Source organism: Varroa destructor, unplaced genomic scaffold (genome assembly GCF_002443255.2).
Source record: "Varroa destructor unplaced genomic scaffold, Vdes_3.0 BEIS01000001.1, whole genome shotgun sequence".
Lineage (NCBI taxonomy): Eukaryota > Metazoa > Arthropoda > Arachnida > Mesostigmata > Varroidae > Varroa > Varroa destructor.
The window spans coordinates 48,255,560-48,276,698 of NW_019211454.1; the positions used below are offsets into that span (position 1 = coordinate 48,255,560).

Sequence of the window (21,139 nt, forward strand, 5' to 3'; positions counted from 1 at the left end):
TTGTTTCCAAGAATGGAAACCCGAAACATTTACAGCAACCTTTAGCGCAAAAGAATATAGGTAAACCCGGATATGCCCAATAGAGACAATCCTTCAAATTAGGTTCGATCTAAAGGGAATACTCTATTAAGGGCTTCGGAAATTCACCATAATAGTGAACGTGGACTATTGGTTGGCTTAACACGTTGAACTGAATTACAAAAGTGGTAATATAAGGGCCATAGATAGAGAGCGTAGCGCTAAAAGTGAACCCAGTGTATGATTTTACTTTACCCTGTGGCGTTGGTCTGCCCGAAGGTCCTGATAGGTCCTGGACAAAAAACATTTTATGCGCAGCTCACATTTCGTCAATTACAGTTGAAGGAGAAGCGGTTTGAAAGCACGACGCAAAAATCAACGGTGAGGGAAGTCACAAAAATCTAAATTAACTACTTTAGCAGGTAGTGGTACTCCGTTCTAAAAATTAACGTCACAAATTCAGAAGAATAATTTAACCTCTGACCGAGCTTAAGATAGGTTATATGAGCTAGTGTCTTATTGTATGTCACATGAGGGATTACGTAACTGAGCCCATCTGATGAAGATCGACATTTTTCGAATTCAACTTGGTAACATTATTTCGATAAAACGATAACGGAATACAAGGAAGCTTCTTTAGGTGTTAGAATGGGCCAGAACTGACATAAACTACCATAGTATATGATTTGAGATGATCGTCCGCTAGTTGTGCTAAGTATTATACAACAAATGGGAAATAGCGATGTATAAACGACGGAAACTGTTAGACACTATATAATTGTTTTTATACAGTAGAAGTTTCATCACGCGTAGCGCGATTCCAAATTTAATCGTATATAACGTCATTGGTTTAAGGAATAAGGGCTCAGAATTCGTCTGCTATCTTTTATTCAGTTTTTTATATATGGGTGTAAATTGTCGCAGGCCGTATGAGATATGCATGCTTATAGTGAACAGAGATTAGCAAAGAGTTTCGATTTCTGTGGTATTAAGCGAAGCCTGGTAGTCTTCTTCCTAGGCCTATGCCCTAGTTTTCGATTCTTCCGCGATGTTTCCATAGTCGCAGTAGTGATGTGCCTCGATTCCGGTAAAGAAACGTCAGTATTTGCCGTATTTCGGGCCTACCCATCTGTCGGCTGTAAATTACATTATTATGCAAAGTATAATTGTAAAAGAAAGCTATATAGCTGTAATATCAATAATAGTCTCATCAAAAGTGCAATGGTTGGCCTTATACCCTGCAGTCATTTGATAGTCCGTGTGGAGCAATGCCGCAAACGTCGCATGGAAGCGGACAAGAAAATAGAGAAGCCGGGTAAAGATCGGCGCGACATTGTTCTGTAAGCTTTTACATCGTAGTAGCTCGACATCGATATCGCTCTACGAGAATTTGTACACCTATTCCTCGTTAGGAAACGTGTACAATTTATAAATAGACATTCATTACGACTAGCTTTATACATATAAAGGAAGTTTGGATAAAATGAGTATTTTTTCACGCTTGCTACGTTACCTACAGTTTGTCACTCGCAAGCACCTTCGTCTTTTCCTTATTATACCGATTCCTTTTACCCAGGTATTATAGTTCTAGTCTAGACATTGATTGTTTTTGTCAAAGCGAATAATTAGGCTTAAGTTCGTTAGCACCTTTCGTGCCAGAATCGGTTACAAATCTGTTCAAACTTCTACGTTTTGCATCGTCCTGCTCGATTGATTCAGCTATCTGCCATTACCTAATACGTTAGCTGTGCAATATGCTGTATTACGAGTGGCGGCAAATTCGCATTATGTAGAAAAGGTTTGTGCAAGTTAGTCTTAACGAAAGTTTTAGAGCAGTGGGGTATTTTTAAGTTTAATTTTTAGAAGTTATATATATATATATACTGAAAATTCTCAGTTACTTCAAAGATTCTATACTCCAATAGAGCAAAGCCCGCGTTGCGTGAAATATGCAGATATAGATATTCGAATGCGATATCTTTCTATCCGGTGCTCAAATAATCATAGCCTTACACCCACGTATTTGTACAGACACAGGCACCCATTAAAACACGTAGAACACAAGGCGATTGTCATCCAATCAGCTACCCTAAGCAAATAATGCATACAATTGTTGAGAAGCAGCGACAAGCTCGGCCACCGTCTGAAGTGTCGCGCCTGTTAGAGCTAAATTTAAAGAAAATATTACTACACGGCCTTTCGAAAAACAAGGTCCATTCGAAACGCCCTACGCGGCTGCATCCTATTGGGCCTACTTTTCAGTTATGTACATAATCTCTGTACCACGAAATTTGAAAGTCTTACATGCTCTACAATGTATACTTTGCGCTTTCGGATAGCCCGTACCCAGTGCAGGAAAAACTGATCTTGACTCTCTACGTGGGCTCTTATCCACAAATGAATCAGCCTCATTGAATGAATTCGGATTAGCTCCTCGGTCGATTTTTTTCCATTCATGTATATATGTACTTTTGATTTAATCGACTAGTGGTTACTTTATACATATACACATTAAGGTATATATAATCAGACTAAGCTCTGTAATAAAATATAATTTTATTACAGAGTTTAGTCTAATTATATGCCATATCAACTTTGCTGCGGTTTTACAAGAAACCAGTTGAGAGAAACTGGTTATTTATAATGGTTTTAGATTAAACTGACGCTGAGATTGGGCTTGTCTCGAATCTTGTAGTCCCTTTCTGAGACCGAAAAATATTTGAAAAGTTTCTGCAATTAGATCGTTCGTGGCTAGCGTCTGACAAGCCTTTTTCTTGTTCATTGTTGTTCAAATTGAGTTAGTTAACGTTAGATGGGAAGCTTCTAGTTCACAGAATACCTTTAGTAGTGCGTAACGTTATAGAAAGTTTCCGAGACCTTTAGTGATTTCGTCGTCAATCAACTCGGTATCAATTTGAAAAGCAGTTGCTGGCAGTTGCAGCCGCCAAAAACCGTTTGTTTTTTTTCGTAAAGCAACGTTCTATGGCTGTTTACGCCTTTTACGGGTTAGCTGCTATGGCGCGCACGATGATTACTCTATTTTGATCATCTGCAGACGACGACGCGACGGCGATTATGTTTATGCTTTTCTTATAGCACACGAACCGCATGATTTTGAAGCTGTAAACAACAGTCCAATGGTCAACAATACTAGATGGTTGTTCACCGACTTTTGCTCTAGATTTCTGCTTTCCATACGAAACTGATTCTAGTAACCAGGTTATAGCTTAGCATCGCGGCATATACGTTCAGCGTATAGTATACGCCAATTACATATCACTAGTTAGTGATTTCCGATTATCCGTCTCGTATTTAATGATCTTGCCACTTGTATACGCTTCTCAATGCTTTTTTTCGCTATTGTGACATCCCTTTGTCTCGGTCAACGACGTCGATAACCATCGACACGGCGAGCAGTGATTCGAACGTAATCGATTGCTTCATCCATCGCTGTTCGACCCCACAACATGTTTTTTTTACACAACTTTGCTTTTTGTTCTTGTCGAAGCCTGTAGAACGTTTTTCTGCTTCGCGCACTCTCCGCCTTTCTATATCCCAGATTTCGTGCGACATCAATTCAACGCGATTTCTACGGTGCAAATGGTACGTATAAAACGTACATCGATGAAAGACAAGAATGACAAACCTTCTCAATGAACAGCCATACTAACTTGGTACAATGCGTGTTGAATTATATGTTATTTACATTTTTTTTTAGCACTAAAGTCGAGTCAAGACGATCTGTAGTAAAAATCACGGGAGAACATCTAGGCATTTTGCTAGGACATGTAATAACTAAACATATGTAACTTGATTTAACTTGCATTTATTGAGGTATGATTGAAACTTTCCATAACTAAATTTACTTGTTGTGAACGTCCTATGGGAGAAAAGGCTATTTATGGTTCGGTCGGCCACCTTCTACATTCTCTAGTGCGAAATTTAATGGTAATCTAGCAACCTTTGATGGTCTCAGCTCTCGAGGTGCACGCGAAATCGATGAAGACGTTTCCTTCGTACATGCATTTCGTGGGAGCTATAGTTCACATTGACTTAGAGATATTTTGCTATTTATACTCAAATAAACTTCCCACTTTTATTGTTCGCTCATGTACCTTACTTAATGATAGCAGCTATTTTCGACAAGAGGACCAACGAACCCTGTCAATTCGGGTTGAATTCTTTACCAAACTGGTATCAGTATTTATTGCTAATCACCAATTCCAAATGCTAAACATGTTATCTCTTTTCCAGTAAATAGCGGGGTTCAGCTATTTACATGTGCAGCAGCGCATATGTGTTTTCACATGCCACAGCAATCTAGATCAATTTACGTGAGCTCATACGCAATTCGCATACATCACCGGAGCTTCAGTCGACGTCGGTCCCGCTTGTTTCCTCTCTCTCCGTTCTATTAAACTCTATATATTCGAGAATAGAGTAGCAGGTCTGAAATGAATTAACTTGAAAAACACTGACGAACGGCATTTTCCCGGCCGTCAACTGGGCGCTATCGGATGGTTCTGAAGTCCGCTCAGCAAATTCTGCTGACAAGCTACGTTCTGCGAGTAAGCTATCGATAGCAATTCACAGTGGTAGACACTTTATTGCGTAGCAACGGCGGTGACTAGGTCAGCCTGCTGAGAGGAACAATCCGTCTTTCGCAACATCATGAGGAAAGTTAAAAGGCTTAGTTACGATATTGACAAAGATATAACCGTCTCTAAGGTGTTTCGATTGACGGATTAAGGTTAGATAATAACAAGTCATCGTTCAAGGATTTTTAAACATATTCATAATACTTTATTTAGCCGTTTGTGGGGTGGCTATCCCTCTTACAGATTATACTTGACGGTATAAATTAAAGTGACGTCTAGATATCGGCTTTCATGCACGTACGTTGATGAGATGCATGTGAATCAAATGAAAGAATTTAATTGATAAAATATATATATAAGTATGCACGACTAGATGATCTTGCCTGCTTTCTTGTTAGATATTCTCTATGACTAAAGTCGATGACTGCCAAGTTAACATCGTTTATTCATTAGTTGTAAATCCTTGTTCTTTTTTTTTGACCATACGCTGCTAGGTATTACGTTGAGCAATATTATAAAGCATCAATGACGAACATTGTCGGCCAGTATAGTTATGCCCAATGTTTAATCACTTCCGAATACGAGCCTACCCAATGGAAAAAAGATAGCTTCTGCAGGCTCATCAGTCATGGCTTTGTCATCACTATCTGCATACAAGATAGTGGGTAGAATAGGTTTGTGTGTTACAGTCCTTTATAGCTTACAATGGTGTTATGCCACCCGCGAAGGTTTAGGGGGCGGCCAGCCTGAACCGACCTATGACCCTTACCCGCATAGACTTTAGACTTGGCGCGATATAAGCGTATTTTGCATATTTGCTTGCTTAATGAATGAAGGAGTGAAGCATTCTTAGTTCCTTACTCCTCTTTTACGGATACTGTATGTAGGCTGCATCTTCTGTTCTACCTGATCGGGATAGAAGCCAAGGACCAACGCTTTCTGCAATTGTTCATGCTGTTGCTATAGAAGATTTTGTCTAGTTTTAGCCTAACGTTCTGTACCGGCCATGAATAATATCGAGCTATACGAATCTCAGATGCCGAAAGTTCCTCGCATTATCTCAGTGAGGTCAGTAATTATATAGGCCAATAATTTTAGCGTTTCTCTTGTCAAGGCCAGGCTGAAGTTAGACAATGAATAGCAAAAAAAAAAGAGAAGAGAAAAGGAATCCATTGCAGGAATGGCTGTACGAGCTTCTGGGGAGGTTTAACTCACGGTAAAAGTACGTTTACCGAGTCCCTGAAAGAAAAAAGCTTACGGCCTTTTAATCATAGTAAACTGACCACGCGGTATAATTTAGAAGTAAAACGTTTGTTAATATGCCTTGTAAACTTGCCGGATAGGTGCATCTGATTAGCGTGACCAATTCTTAATATAGCTTAATTGAATGAACAAAAATTAACGATTAACCGTCAACTAGAACCTTCAGCGGACAGAATATTGAAAAGCATTTAGTGAAAGCCTAGCATTTTCACATCTCTCCGTTTCTGTACGTACTTTATTCTAAGCAAAATGATTCGGTCACGTAAAATCCGTCGCTTAGACCATAACGGCGCAAGCGCTGGCCGGATTCCTGTATCCTGCTATGTTCTGTTTGTCTTAACCAATGACTCATAGTGAATCTCTTCACCTTGCGGTATGCGCTACACGCAAAACTCCTTATTTTAAAGAATAGCAACGAGAACGTTGTTCTTTTTATAATAATAATAATAATAATAATAATGGAGAATGCGTCTTGTTCAAGGATTCAATACCTCTCATTGGCTTCTCTTTTCTTCAAGTGCTTATAAAGGTGATTCGCCATAAAGATTATGACACCGGATGTATTAGATACCTATCTTCTAGCCTTTGTCTACTAAAGGCTATGTCCGTAAGGCTGTAACTTTCCAAACAGCCACAACGATTTTACCACACATGTGCGCGCCATCAAGAACGCGCTTTCAATTGACCCCACAGTAACAGGCCAATATTTTCAAGCCTCAATCGCTCGTTTCTTCGTAGCTCTAAGGTGTCAAATATATTCAAATAAAGTAAATCACGTTCATAAAACCAGTCGTGCTCCACTTCCTCGTGTCCTTGACAGGCTAGAAGACATATATTATCAAGCGCTTGACATAACTGACTAACCAGTTGGTAACTTGGCCACTAACTATAATCCAATAGAATAGTATTTAAGAGAGAGTGAAAAGTGGCCTGTTGGCTTAGAATGGTCGACGGGCGACATATTGGTCTGATTATTATCTAACAATAAACGTGTTAGCAGACGAAATCAATGCATCGCAACTGCTAGACGCTTACGTCGTGATGATTAGCTGTTCGTGCTAGCACAGCCGCAGCGCCACGATGATGACATTCGTATTTACAATCTGATTTTTGCTTTAGCTTTACTGTTTGCGATTTTAATTTTACTCTATCTATCTATCTATCTGTTCTCGTCGCGTCTAACCTGAGTGTGAAGTCCTAGAAAGGTGGAAAGGAAGATCTACGTAATAGGCGTCGGGGCAGGTCAACTGAAGCAAAGTAATGCGATCGTTGGCATATATCCCGCAAAAGTATTGAGATTTACCTAGATACGTCAGCTGATTAAGGTCAGTGCTCAACATGCGGAGAAATATTAATGCGATCGGTCTTTGTAAGGTAGAGATGTGGCAGTTGTAGAGGGTAAAGAACAATAGAAACTAACATTAAACATACGATCATAGATAATAACGGTACATTTTACTTAAACAAAAGGTCTCTGTTCATATTTGTATGTATTAGAATAAAAATTTAATAAACACATATCTGAAATGTAGAAAAGTATGTTTATAGGATGTAAACAGCAGGATTACTATGGTTTCCTAAAGATAAAGCAAATGTCATAAAGCTGCTTACAATATCCATTTCAATTACTCAGAGCAGCGCTAAATGTAAACGATTTTGAATCCGTACCAATACTTTCAGCATTAGAGTGGCTTCTCTACTATAAAATCACGACGTTATAATAAAAGATCGATCAGTTTGTTATCGCTTTCAAACGAAAAAACAGACAACTTAGCAGAACAGTTTTTGGGATGGTAGCTGTATTCCTACGGAGTCCTGTTATGGTACTATAGTGCATAGTGGAAGCCCATCTCTAACAACGTATACTCATTCGTTAAGGAGGGACGATGCGGTAAAGTGAAGAAATGATGATAATCGGCTTTTGCAGCAGACCGATCATGATTCGTGCACTGGCCATGATCCTTTATTAGCATTGGCACATTTGAAGGTGCGAACGCATTCTCGCTATTAGCTAGGTAGTTTCTCGTACCTTGCCCTTACTTGATACCCGGAGAAGAACACTTGGTAATGCTCCTAATCACGAGCCAAGGATCGTCTCTAGCCTTAACTCCTACGCAATTTTCAGCACTTGTTGCTAAAGATAGTCTATATATTGCGTACTAAGCACTTACAAAACAGCCAAAGGAAAGAATTAAGTGTTTTGCTATCCTTATAAGACGAAGTATAATAGGCCGTATAGGGTAATGACGCCATTTGGTAGTTAGACGTACAAAGCCATAGGTGATGGGCACACCATTCGATGAGCGTGCAGTGATGGGAATGTAACGAAAAATTTTATAGAAATCGCCCTGGACCGGACCGTTTGTCGAAGCAGAATTTTCGTGCTATCATTCATTGGCAGTAAAAAGCAGTTGATATAATGGAATTCGACGAAGCTTAAGCTTTTCAGAGGCAGCATCTTACCTCATTCAACAGCATTAGAAGTGGGCCATTTTCTGCTTGCTAGCAGCGAAACATTTGCAGAGGTAGTGTAGACAAATAAAATGTTGTGTATTCGCGCTATGTTTTGTAAAGATTTTACCTTCTTAAAAAGAAGAAAAAAAAACGCTAAAAAAGAGCTTAAACGGTCTACTGGAGAGGTTTGGCCATCGTTATACCCCCACTGTCTTATTAAGAGAATGGGTAATCAGAGAGAGAGTATTATTTTGAAACGAGTATCTTTTCAACCCATACAACGTAATGTTAGCCTGGCCAGCTTTGACTATTTTGGCAGTTTTTTCAGAAACAGTTTGGAACTTTTCAGTTTCAAGGTTTTTTTGCTCAACACCTATTTCTTCCTCAAGCTGGACCAAATATTCAATTTGGAAAAAAAGAATAATAATTTCGTTATTTTATAGTGAATAACAAAATTGTTCATTTGCTATAGAATAATTAAAAATAATTAATAACACTGCGATAAGAAGTCGAGAAACGTCCATCAGCATAGCCAAACTGAATGAGAAAGATTTCAATAAAAGAGCCTAGTAACTTATATAGAACAACTGCAATATAATAGTAACATTTCAGCTTAAACTAGGCACAATCAGTCTCTAGAAGAGATTATTAGAGTAACTGTCTATATGTAGCGCGGATACTAACGCTTTATCATAGGTTGACTAAATCAGGAAGGCGTACGTCAAGGACCTATTGCAAACAAGTATTAGAACTGCAGTGGAATATTAGGGTAAATGTAACCCCAGTCATACTGGAAGAGGAATACAAAATAGATAGGCGGCGTCGGGTTAATGCAACAGAACAGCCGTTGGTATGTTTTCATAAAACTCGATTGTTTACTTTAAGCTAGATGCGACATCAACAAATGTCATCGGTTAAATAAACAGTACAACAGCTAAGGGATGAATTATTTAGAAAATTTAAGCTCAACCTGAATTAACACCAGTTCTGATTGAGCACAGCTATCATTATATACATCTAGGCAGGCCATCAACTAGACTCTTTATTATTATATACAATTAACCGGCACGGCCTTAGAGAAGTAGCTGTTTATTTTAGTTTACTTATTGTGTTCATATATATGCAAAGATGGTAGGCTAGAATGGCCTATCAGAGGGGTTCGGAGTGACAAAATGACGTGACCTCTATGCGGGTTCGTCTTCGTACTATAAGCGTCTATTGTACGACCACCACATCAATATGTATAGATCACAGCAAAATCACCTGATTTAGCTGTAGACTAGTGTGACGCCGTGTTCCGAGCTGGGGATATACTTCTCGTTTAAATCCTAGAGATACAGAATATTCGGCCTCCTAAAGCTATTCAGTTCTCCTCAAGTGAGATTCTTCGACCAAAGACGGTTCCGGTAGAGGAAACTACTTGGGAATACGGACAGTAAGAAGCTGGTAGTTATTCGCACAATTGCATTTATTTGCTAGGCCCACAGGCAGGCTGGCCTAGGCGGAAATCATTGATTTATGACCCAGCCGATTTCTCGAATCGATCAAGACAGTCATATTGAATCTTATACTACAGTTTAGACTGTAATTCGGGGTCCGCGGTAAATACGGAAAATCACATAGGTAGTTCGTAGGCACAAAACAAAGTGATGATAGTTTTCCATAAGCGAGAAGCCACCTCCATTGTATAGAATATGATTGAATAACAAGGGTTTTCATTTTCTGAGATTTGGCATGACTACCTAATGACCATCCACGAGATATTGGCGTAATGTACCATATCGGTCTATGCCATAACGGCTAGGCGCCTACGGGAAATTATATAAGTACAACGTTAGATATTTGAACATAGGTGTTGTGAAAAATGCACGGACCTATCTACAGCAGCTCGTGTTTAAAAGCCAATATATACATTAACAGCGGTAAAGTAAGGCAATATTGTCTGGGTAGTTCTTTGCCTGAACAGCGCTAACGTTTCGGTGTTTTTCGTGATTTTGATTTTTTTTTAATGATTGCAAGCGAAATTAGATAAATTTTGAATAATAAAAGCGCATGTAATAATTTGAAATACTAGTAATGCCGCCCTTTTTTACGCTTATTGAGCCAACTGAATCTATCACAGTCATAATTACAGATGTCGTATATTTTTAAGCGTCGAAGTTACTGAAAGCCACCCGTCCAAATGCAATTCATTTGGTATTAATTATTTCCTATTCTCGAATTCTATATTAAGGTAGAAAAGATGAAAAATAAGTTCATGAAGTATCAAATTTGCTTTAGTACTATATACTCCTAAGGGTAAACACTAGTCCGGTATAGGGGCATAAAGATCTTTAAAAAAAGCTAGTTTACTAATAACGCCACAGTGTACGGAGACAATTAATAGTTTATGTCTGCGGTATCATAGGTACTTAATTAGAAGCTGAACCTTTGCTGAATTCAATACGGTCGCCCTTTTCACAAAAGTTTAGTGAACGCTTGTTTAGGGTAAACCTATTCTGTAATATTTCTGCTTTAAAAAATTACGCCAGGGTTCATGTTGACCGGATGTCAACGACATTGTGAGCTACCATATAATAACAATACTCCCTCGTTAAACGTACAGGGTGGTTTGCAACAAATCTGTATAGCAATTCCAAGAGCCATTCTGCGCCGTCTATGTCGCTGTCTGCCTGGCGCAGCAGTAAGACGATGTCCCTTGAGCTGAGTACCTCATCCGCCAAGTCTACGACACTTCTTCTTCGCTATATGAAAAGGACGCAGGAAAAACGCAAGTGGGAGGGAACAATGGCTCACGGTAGTCCTTTATAAAGTCAGTGTCAATAATTAGCTTAAAATAGAAATCGTTTCGTATGGCAATTATCACTACCAAGAAATACTCCATCCTTACTGTTTTGACTCTGTTTAAGTGGCTTGCCGGTCCGTAACAAACGAGGACGTTGTTTACTCGTCTGAAACAGTGTGTTATGCTAATGTAACCCAGTCCCATTCTCTTGACCAGTTAGAGTTAGTATTTAGCTCGTTGAATGATTAATTTGTTTTTTTTCTTTACGAGCTGTAAGAAAGAGCAGGCGTAAACGTTTCAAAGAACAAGAACGATGCCGTCCTCATCACCGAAAAGGATTTGCTTTTCCTTTACCTTTGGATGGGATGAATACCGTGTGGCTGCAGGCCTTAGGAATTTAGCATAACTCATTTATATACAATCGTTCGTGTCCAACAAGTATCTCATTGGAGCTACTTATGATTCTGTAGGAAATAAGTCGAAGTGTATCTGAAAACTGTTAACAGAAATTCTGATTGCAGAGTGTCAACGACTATTTAGATAAATTTCGATCTAGTTAGAATCTGCTTACTTGATTAAGTTATTATATATGTATATGTAAAAAATGACTGTTGATTTGAAACTGATGCTATATCGCCGCAGTGAACGCTGTCAAATATTAGTCGTATCTCAACTTACTGATCCGTATCTGTATGCAATGACTCAGTGTCTTACTTCATCGATTCCGTCACATTTGGCGGATGCACTATTCTTTGAAGACTTCGAAAAGGAAGATTATTATACAGTATCCTAACCGGACTTGACTTTTGCAACGCTGCTTGTATGCCAATTTTTTGACACGTGTCAGGAATAAATAATGCTGCTTACAGAGCGATTGGCTTAAATGAAAAATGTGTATAACTCTGTAAGGCACCGGATGCTCTTCAATGGGCCTGTTATTAGGCCGCGAAAAAGTAAAAGGCTGTACGTTTCGCTCAGTGGTGGCCATGCTAGATCCCGTTTGATTGATGAGGATTTCTGTCTGAAGTGGCAAATTGCTCAGGACAAAATAGTCAATTCGAACGTGATCTTCCCCAAGTATACTTCAAATTCCCTCAAGGTGCAGGTGAAGGAATGAGCTACAATGCAAAGCACCCCGTGAGCGCATTGTCTAAATATTATTCAGATGTATGCAAGTTAGATATATCCTACAGTGTCAAATAATCAAATACAACACAAAGACATCCGAAATCAGACTGGCGACCATCAGAATTACTTAACCACCTATCCCAGACTGTGTGGAGTGGTAATCCCGTGCTGTTACCATGGGTGGTCGGTGAACCATTGATATCATTAACCAGGGACGAAAGTACAGAGGAGCACAATACGTAAACTGGCAAACAAACTTGTCATGACAAAAGTTCTTCAGAGCAGCAGTGCAACAAAAACTGATCATCCAACCGCTAGCGCGGCCGGAAGTTTGGATTGGTAGGGGGGCAAAATCATCCCTGAACATCTGCCATGCATGACGTCGCTGTCATTAATTTGCTTTGTAAGGAGCGCGAAGGGCGGTGACATGTGAGCCTATGTGGAACAGCCTGGCCGTCGCAACCCCTAGGATCAGCTCCACCGCTCCGAAAAGAGTGTACAACATATTTTCGTTGGGAGCATCTTTTGTTTGTTGTTGTTGATGCGTCGTGTCACGTGATCAGTATTTATGTCGCTGTCGCCTATCGTTTCGACAATGCCCTCACATCTAGGGAAGATGAAGGGAGGAGGTTGTCACTTGCTGTTGTGCCTGGGTACCGCTCCATCCTTAATATTATTATTATTAGAATTACCAGTTTACATTTTCCACTTAGAGATAACCAGCGGCCTTCTTCCTCGTAACCTGCGACATCGCTCGCTCTGACCGATGGCGAACTCGCTTAGCTGGTACTGTCATTCCTTTTTCTCCGTAGTATAACACTATTAGCATAATCGTGAGGCGGAACCAAAATGATATCTTCTGTTATTCACGGCCTTCGCTAGCTATGCAACGTCTACCCTCTCCAATTACTTCACTCAGCCCTGCGTCTACCGTTGGATAGAGGAAAGTTAACGGAGCGTATCCTTTTCCTTGTGTCTGTCAGGACAGGGGCACTCAAAGGCTTACCTAGGTTACACTCACAGATGTCGCCATTTCTCGTCGAAAAGAATCGCGCTACGTTTAGATTGCAGCTGCTTCAAATCAAACTCTTTGCCGAGCCAAATGAAAAACGAGTTTTTTTTGTTATTATATCTGTCTGTCTCGTCTCATTTGGTGCTTTGGATTCGCTCTTATATTGAATTCAATTTAGGTAGTGTGCTCAAAATGGAGTGTTTTCTGTGATGTTCATGAACGGATTGCATATAAACGAAATAGATCCCTCATTAGAGCCCTATAAATGCTAGATACTGTTATTATTACTATTATATATTGATTGGGCAAATTGTAGATAGATCGGAATTACGGTATGGAATTAAAGCTAATGAAAAGCAAGCATATCCGCACAGATGCCTCGTGGCAAATGATTGCGCCAAACAATGTTGACATGCGGTCTTGGGGCTACTTTTATAGAGATTATCAAGACTACAGACAAAATGCGAAAAAAAAAAATACTAGTAGTCAGATAATAATCATTGTCTGATGTAATTTAGCTGAAAAGTGAGTCAGATAACTATACTGTATACAGCATTTATCGTGTTCCGACTGCACAGTTCTAAATAATATTTATCTGAACTTCTATAGACAGAATTCGGGGTACATCACATGTATTCTTATACAACGGACGTATGTGAAATCCTAGGTGCAACATCAGACTGGACACTACATGGATATTTAGCATTGTATATGGGTTTAATACATGGATAACGTATTGCCAGCATTCTGACAATTAGCTTACAGTTGGTAGCACAATATAACTTCACAAGATGATAAATAAAATGTGAATTTTCTGGAGATTGTTAGACTTCGTTAATGAATGGGAAAACCCAGCGTCATCAATCTCTCGTTCACAAGTAAACGTTTTCCCCGGCAGCGCCAATAATGAGGCCTTGCGGGTGTATTTCGATAGTAACATCCCTGAGAACCATCTAGCAGACATTAATGGTCGCACGTTTTTCCTTTGCTTAGTAAATGAATGAAGCTCTGTGCGTTGTAGCGGCGCGACGGTACAACTGTGCGATGCTTAACGGAAAGCTTCACCTCGAACAGGCCAAAGGATCATCGGTCGTAGACTTCTATATTGTACGTGCGCATTACAGTTTAATTGAAGCGTTACTGAACGAGTATTTCTTTGTATTTTTTATCTTGAACTGCAAGGTGTACGTTTTGACAAACTTTACTACCAGACACTACTTACCGACAAATCATATTGCGGTGCAACGTTCGAATAGGGAAGCGAGTGTGGCGAGAAGACTAAACCTTTGGACTCGAGCGCTTGGTAACCCTGGAATTGAGTGCATACTCGTTTCCGGTAGAGAAACAACCCTTCACTGCCCGATAGGCCCCACTTCATTAATCGATCTCGATTTTTACCTGTGGATTTTGTCACCGCTTGATCGCCCATATTTCCGGTAAATGCTACGCTTAATATCAAATAGCTGGCAATGTTACTATTGGTACAAACGTGAAATGGTGGCAGAAGCACGCATTACAGGACACGTGCTATTTAGATAATAATTACTATTACACAAATAAAAATACATGTAAAATTAAATTCTTGTAATTGGTTCATTAAAGAAAAAATAATTTTTCTGTTCGATAGTCACAGGGACCGCTCAACAACTGTCACAGTTATTAACAAATTAAGAACATTAATAACTATATCAACGTATGGCACGCAAATATAATTCCTACATCGTACAAAATTGCGTTGTTCTAAGAAAGCTATTAATTTTGTCTCGAAGGCTATTAAGGAAATCTTATTATGCATTTTGCATACTTAACAAATCCAAGTCAAATAGCAATAAAGTAAATCTTCAGTAAACAAAAGTATATAGTAGAAGTCTATACACTTTCAAGGTGATTTACTACACACAATCTAGTTTTACCATCGATGAATCTTCACAGTCCACTGCGTAAGCACTATCCTCTACAACAGATCCTTCCTTTCCTAATCGCTACTGGTTAGGTTATCAGATAAACGTCGCTTGCCTCCGCGTTGGCCACGTGGTAACGGATATCGTCTAACTCAGTTCACAATTCGTTAGCGCACGTTCCACTTCTCTCGAACATGGGTCCACAGGAAGCTCGAAACTTGTTCTTGACAATTCAGCCCAGACAAGATTAGATCATAATGCATCAAACAACGCCCCTGCACTCTGCAACTGAACTCCCTTCAGCCAACATAAGAGCAACATCTAATTCAAATTCGCGGCTCAATAAAAGAATTGCGTGGCCAGCCTGTCAAGCTATTTAATCGCTCTTTTGTTTCCCCATCGATGGTTCAGCTGGTATGCCTGGCGTCGCTGCGGGGCTTTGTTTCGATAAGTGACCCAGGCCTTTATTTGCAGGTTGCGGAACCTGAAATTGCACGCAAGCCCAAAGCGGTCCAGAGGGTGGCTGCGCGAATGCTCTAGGAGCGTTCGTCAAAAGTGGGATTGACGCTATTTTTGAACGCTCTCTGCATTTTCCTATCCAACAGGGTAGTCCAGACGGAAGGAAAGACATAGGACCATCTCGTAGCATGTATATTACTTTCTTTAGTATCACTATGACGTATCAAACTGGGAGATGAATTTACTGTTAACTAGTTTAATCTAAGATAGTGCTTTACAAGCTGTTCCCCTTTTCCAAAGCAGCACGCTCACGCAAACATAGCTCATAAATAGTTGAGTGCTTAAATTTGTACTACCATAGTGAATTGAACGTAAACTTCAAAAGATAAATTAGGTACCCAAAAAAATAAAAATTTCGAGATCAACCACCGGAGCTGCGTTTACATCTGATCAGACGGCGAACCACCTCCAGGATCGTATCTGTTTGCATTATCCTTGACGACTTAAGGCTCTGTAGCAGACGGCTTGCCACTGAATCGACGATTAATTCTACAAGACTACAACACGCAATGTCAATGCGTGCTCTTCTGGCACTAATGACACGTTTGTAGAATTTTTATCCAGTTTTTTCTCTAATCATGTTCTTCGTACATATCGTACATTCTTGTGCACGGTAAAGAAGCAGGTGCGTGCGGTCACAATAGATACCGAAGATTAAATTTTGCGATTACGTGTCGTCATCAAATTGGCCTTAACTGAAAAAAGTACATTGTCACGATGATCTACTGTGTAAAGTGAGAAAGGCAAGGGTGATTTACTTCTTTTAAAAGTGTATCATCCGCCGCTATCACATAAGAATTATCTACGCAACTTCTACTAATATTACCCAGATATACCTGAAGGAACGAAGTATTCGGTTGGCTTTTGCCACTCGCATTCGTTTGTCGCTCAGCTGTGCTAATCTGTTTTTTAGCGATTGGGGAAAAGACTCTCTTCTCGTCCATAGGATGCCGTCCCATGTTGACCGCCACAGTAATTCGTTTGGGTTGATTAGATAACAAATAGCTTTGTCTCAGGGATTTGTAAAGTTTTCTTATGTAGCTGTATGAGAGATGGATCAAATTCGAATTCGGGCGTGAAGGCACTTCGTATCGTGCTGGAAAGACCAAGCTCTCTGACACATTGCAGTACCGGGCGTAAGATTTGAAGCATTTATAGCCGGTAGTTATCAAAGCGAGTAAATCGCAGACGACACCTGTTACTAGAACCTACTGCACATACCTTTTTAACGCACCATAGATACCCCAACTTTTCACATAGACGACTCTGCGCCGTGTTTTCCACGGCAGGCCTTAATTTACGCTAGGTTGGCTCAGCCAGAACAATCTAGAGTAACTAAGCGTTAGATGGAATTTCTATATTCATTAGCTATTGTTCGAACCTTTGCTGAAGGATCAACGTGGCTCCACTACCAGATTTGAACCTAGATGGACTTCTGTATAGCCCCAGTTAGAAAAGCAAACGCGGTGCCACTGAATTATCGTCGGAACAGCATAAGTGTCCTAATCAACAACAGAGCGAGTTACTTTATGTTCTGAGTTTGGTGGTCTTTTCCGGGGCGCGTATTACTTTTGCCTATAGGCTTGAAGGTAATAAATCGTAACGCCATAGATCGAATAACGCCGTAGATCGAGGCTCAGTCTATAACGCATTTATGAATAATTTCCATTTTACAATTTGCTGTTAGGTTTGTGCCCATAACCAATAATTATCAAGAACAATCATAAACAACTGCTACTTCTTAATTAATTAATCAAACCTAAACATGAATTTTATTAATACGTCGGTACTCATCACTGAATATGTCCGCAGCTGTTTTTAATGGGCGCAATCTAAAAAAAAAAATTTTTCTGTCGTTTTCGCAAAAGATACTTCACTAAAAATCGTTTACGCTTTGCATCTCATTATCACGTTTGCAGTCATTACCAATCTTTGAGTAAGTGTTTTCTTAAGTTCCAGTCATTTATATAAACGACGTTTCGATACGCAAATCTGAAAAAACATGTCGTAACTCGAATTCTTAAAATTGTCCTTTTTATTTTTAAGTATTGAAATCAATGTTTCAATATATAGGTTTCTCTTGTCGGGCCAAGCAGGTTTGTAAGGCATGAATCCACGCCATTTGCAAATAGAATTATATATATATATATATATAGTAAGGAAACAAGAAGCTTGCGAGGGTACCATAACGCTAAGAAGTACCTTGCTGTAGACTCGCGGGGTAAAACGTTGTTGTCTTATAAATAAGACTGCGATTTGATGAAGCGACACAACGTTTTACCTCGCGAGTCTACAGCAAGGTACTTCAGCGTTATGGTACCCTCGAAAGCTTCTTTTTATAAGACTGCGATTTGATGAAGCGACACAACGTTTTACCCCGCAAGGTACTTCAGCGTTATGGTACCCTCGAAAGCTTCTTGTTTCCTTACTATTTACATTAGGCATTGTTTGATTGAATCTCCAAACAAAAGCGAGCTGTGTCCATAATCGCTTTAGGCATTTCACACCGTTTTACGCATCAGACAAATCTATCCTTTCTCACCAGCCTTACACGAGGTAACGTGTTTAAAATAGGCTATTTTATTATTGTGTTTGAACCGATCAAGTCATAACATCGATATTTTTAGGATAAAAATTAGAATTTTTAAATGTCGGAAGGTAAACATATACCCAAAGAGGTAACACTGTGCCAACAAATCAGTAGCATTATGCACTTCGGTTTAGTCTTGTTTAGGCAAGATGTTCTTGTTGGCTTTATATGTGTTTAGCCATCACGGCTACATACTAAATGGCAACCATTTCGATGTTCGGGTGCACTTTTTTCTCCAAGTATTCGTTTGTACTTTGATTCAGCTAACACTGACGTTTCTAATCGATGTGTTTATTTACGAAATCCAGCTTCAGTCACCGTTTCCGTCTGGCTTTTAAAGCACTAACAACGCCTTACCAAAACATGTTTATCCGTATTTCTAAGCGCCGTCTTAATAACGACAATGAATGAGCCGATGTTGCCATATCAGGCATAGTCACCATCTATTTATGGTAATCTACCTACTCTAAATGTCTGTCGTTCAACACTGCGTCCTTATTCCTCTAGATGTCTGTCGTTCAACATTGAGCCCTTATTCCTCTAAATGTCTGCCGTTCAACACTGCGTCCTTATTCCACAATATCCTCCCATCCTCAGTCAGCCTTGCTGTAATGAGCAAGTGCAAAGCGTATGCTTCACTTTGCTGGAAGGGACATAGCCTGCCGTACGATACAGTAGCTATCGACAACGGATTCATCACCATCTTTTCATATCACCATAGACTTCTCTGTGCCGTGATTTATTTCTCAGTAGACATAGCCCTCACAAGGCGCCAATTGGCTGAAAAGTTTGTTTTTTTGCAGAAAAAAAAAACATTTTCTAGATCATGGACGAGCCAGTGCTGGTGCCCGCGTCTGAGTTTTCGTATCCGCCGGCACTGCCACATTTTCATTGCTAAAGAATCGAGCATCGGCCGCTGCCTCTGCTGCTGAGGTCTTAAGGGCACTCCGAAGTAAATAAAGGACAAATACCGATCAAATGTCTTGTTGTTTGCGGTTTTCAAAGAGCTTCAACCTGACCTCGCACGCAAAACGCGTATTTGTGCCCGTAAACGATTCAAGCGATAGTCAATTTGGCTGTCAGGACGTGCTTTGAGATACCAGGGCGGCCAGAAATGCACTTTTATCTTTGTTATTACCGTGGCTTTTCACACAAAAATGCTTCGGTCACTTTAACAGCCCCATACTGGGTGGCAGTGGAATAAACCGGCAATTTGGGGTATCCAAGCAAGTCTCGGTGAACGTTTATTCAATGCGAGGCTATTAAAGAACAGCTCATATATTCGAAGGCGAACTTCCTGCTTCGGCCATAATAATAAGGCTTCGTTTTGAAAAACAACTTCTCTAACACTACGACCTACTGGATGAACGCATGTGCGCCATAATAAACCAAAAACCGAAGTCTGCTCTGGGATACTATTGCCGCCAACTATGTTACAGCAAGGTGGATTATTAACATGGGTATACCTTATATAAGTGATTTATCTGGCATAGTTTACTTGTAGAGCTTCCGAACTTTCTATATTGTCGTTCCATGGCTTCCGCTCCTGATTCGTAACGGCTAAGCCTTTTTTTTTTTTTCGACTGTACCCTTACTTGATGAGCGAGGATTTTCAATTGCAGTTGTAGGGCTGGCTGAATTTCATTTTTTGAAGTCTGCAACAAGAGCCTTATTGAAGGCTGACATTAGAAGAAAATGTTATCCTTTTTTGCACATGAAGGAACCTACTCATGTCTCCTTATTAGTCGATTTTTTTTCCATCAATGAATAGGAAATAGGAAAGTCAATAGGAAAATGTTTATAAACGAATAGCAAAAGCGGTCGATGTTGGTTCCGTACCTGGTACAACGATGCGCACGAATAGCAAATATAACTAACAACAGCGGAGAGAGAACACTACTTGCATTTGCTGATACAGTTTTACGATTCCGCCAAATCATTGAGAGATTCCACCGATAAATTCGTCGAAAATATGAGGAAATAATAAAAAAATCGCTTGAGACAATGGTAAACTTTTTAACGCCAGCTACATACGTCGATTAGACAGGGGTGTCGTTGAGAACGTCGGCTACCCACGTACTGTAAATCGTCTTGGTATTTTTACATAAAATTTCTTAGCCTGATACGCGCCTCCGATAGCTATAGGCTTCAAGACATCTGTACTAGATCTAGCTGTAACTGCTCAGCATGCTCTCTTAGACCGTATTCTCGCTTCCAATGGCCATATCAACTTCACCGATTTAAAAGGTATCTCGTGATTCGAAGGGCTTATCGATTTTCCTTGAGCTGGCAGTTTTCCCTTCTCGCGCCTCGTATCTTTATACGATACAGCCGTTTTATCTTAGTATACCGATCCAATCATGTCATTTTTCGCCGCTGACGTGTGAGAGTCGATTACTAATCGCAGAAATCGTATAGTTAAAAAAAACATTGTATGATTCATTATTACGCTGCTATAATATGGAGTTTGTCAGTGTCGCGCAATACATACAAAATATTCATTTAGGCCATCTAGGTAAGAGCATTAAAAACAGCTTGCGTTTTCTAAAAGATTTCTGTCATTGTGATGAGCTCCACTAGGAACGTAGCCTTATCTGCAGGAGCTTAATCTTCTAATCACCTCAGAAACTCTACAGGCAATTAAATTAAGCAATGCACTCGTAGAGATAAGGACCAGTGGATTGTACAACTAATTCAAACGCTAGTTCGCATTGAATGATCTTCAAGAACGGGTGAAGAAAATCTCAACACGACCGACTGATATACATCAGTCGACCTATGGATCGTACACACAAAAACGCACTCTGTAACAATAGATATACCGTATTGTAATTAACAAGAGCATCAACAGGCCTCTTATGCATCGTATGA

At 39.8% G+C, this 21,139-nt stretch overlaps 1 long non-coding RNA gene across 1 annotated transcript; it reads right to left on the reverse strand.

Annotated features, from left to right (window-relative positions):
• Positions 1-889: 889 nt before the first annotated feature.
• Positions 890-3,028, reverse strand: LOC147758744 (uncharacterized). Its single transcript, XR_015318917.1, has 2 exons — positions 2,858-3,028; positions 890-1,154 (listed from the first exon to the last, which is right to left on the reverse strand). It is a non-coding gene; the product is annotated as an uncharacterized LOC147758744 (long non-coding RNA).
• Positions 3,029-21,139: the final 18,111 nt, after the last annotated feature.